This window comes from Arachis duranensis, chromosome 9, assembly GCF_000817695.3.
Source record: "Arachis duranensis cultivar V14167 chromosome 9, aradu.V14167.gnm2.J7QH, whole genome shotgun sequence".
Lineage (NCBI taxonomy): Eukaryota > Viridiplantae > Streptophyta > Magnoliopsida > Fabales > Fabaceae > Arachis > Arachis duranensis.
In genome coordinates, this window is record NC_029780.3 from 91125929 (window position 1) to 91127961 (window position 2033).

Below are 2033 nucleotides of genomic sequence, written 5' to 3' on the forward strand. Positions count from 1 at the left end.
GTCCTTCAAACAAGAAGGAGTTTCCTATTAAGGATCCTGAGGAATCTGAGGCTCATATAGAGACCATAGAGATTCCATTAAACCTTCTTTTGCCATTCATGAGCTCTGAAGACTATTCATCCTCTGAAGAGGATGAAGATGTCACTGGAGAGCAAGTTGCTCAATATTTAGGAGCTATCATGAAGCTGAATGCCAAACTATTTGGTAATGAGACTTGGGAAAGTGAACCTCCCCTGCTCATTAGTGAACTAGATACTTGGAATCAGAAAACTCTACCTCAAAAGAAACAAGATCCTGGCAAGTTCTTAATACCTTGCACCATTGGCACCATGAGCTTTGAAAAAGCTCTATGTGATCTTGGATCCGGGATAAATCTTATGCCACTCTCTGTAATGGAGAAGCTAGGGATCATTGAGGTACAACCTGCCTTGTTCTCATTACAATTGGCGGATAAGTCAATAAGACAAGCTTATGGGACAGTAGAGGACGTGCTAGTAAAGGTTGAAGGCCTTTACATCCCTGCTGATTTCATAATCCTAGACACTAGGAAGGAAGATGATGAATCCATCATCCTAGGAAGACCTTTCCTAGCCACAGCAGAAGCTGTGATAGATGTTAACAGAGGTGAGTTAGTCCTTCAATTGAATGGGGACTACCTTGTGTTTAATGCACATGGCCATCCCTCTGTGACAGAAGAGAGTAAGCATGAAGAGCTTCTCTCAGTTCAGGGTCAAGAAGAGCCCACACAGTCAAACTCTAAGTTTGGTGTTGTGAGGCCACAACCAAACTCTAAGTTTGGTGTTCAAACCCCATATCCAAACCCTAAGTTTGGTGTTGGGACTATACAACATTGACCTGACCACCTTTTGGCTCCATGAGAGCCACTGTCAAGCTACTGACATTAAAGAAGCGCTTGTTGGGAGGCAACCCAATTTTATTTATCTAATTTTATTTTATTTTGTTTTAGTGTTATTTTTGTGTTGAATTAGGTACATGATCATGAGGAGTCACGAAAAAATCAAAAAAATTAAAAACAGAGTCAAAAATAGAAGAAAAAATTTTTTCACCCTGGAGGACGCACGGGCTGGCGTTCAACGCCCAGAAGATGCATCTGGCTGGCGTTCAACGCCAGAACAGAGCATCTTTCTGGCGTTGAATGCCCAAAACAAGCAACAACCTGGCGTTTAACGCCAGGATGCGCACACAGAGGACAATCTGGCGCTGAACGCCAGAAACAAGCTTGAAACTGGCGTTCAACGCCAGAAACAAGCATCACATGGGCGTTTAACGCCCAGGACATGCACCAATGGGCGTTTGAACGCCAGAATGGTGCATGAAGGCAATTTACACACCTATAGGGTGAAGAATGGTATTTCTTTTCACCACAGGATCTGTGGACCCCACAGGATCCCCACCTCAGGATCTGTGGACCCCACAGGATCCCCACCTACCCTATTCTCACCTTCCCTCTTAATCCTATTTTTGTGATTTGAATACTCAATGTCACAATTCCCAATCACCCCATTCACTATTCACATCAACCCACTCTTCCCCATAAACCCCACCCACCTCCACTACATTCAAAATTCAATTTCCCACCCATTCCCACCCAAAATGGCCGAAACCTACCCTCCCCCCTCCCTATAAATACCTCTCCTTTCTTCTACATTTTCACACAACACAAACCCCTTCTTCTCTCATATAGCCGAACCCCCTCCTCTCCTTCTCCACCAAAATTCTCTTCTTCTTCTTCTACTCTTCTTTTCTTTTTTGCTCGAGGACGAGCAAATTTTAAGTTTGGTGTGGTAAAAAGCCTAAGCTTTTTATTTTTCATTCACCATCAATGGCACCCAAGACCGGAGTTTCCTCAAGAAAAGGAAAAGGGAAGACAAAGGCTTCCACTTCCGAGTCATGGGAGAAGGAGAGATTCATCTCCAAGAGCCACCAAGACCACTTCTATGATGTTGTGGCAAAGAAGAAGGTGATCCCCGAGGTCCCTTTCAAGCTCAAAAAGAATGAGTATCCGGAAATCC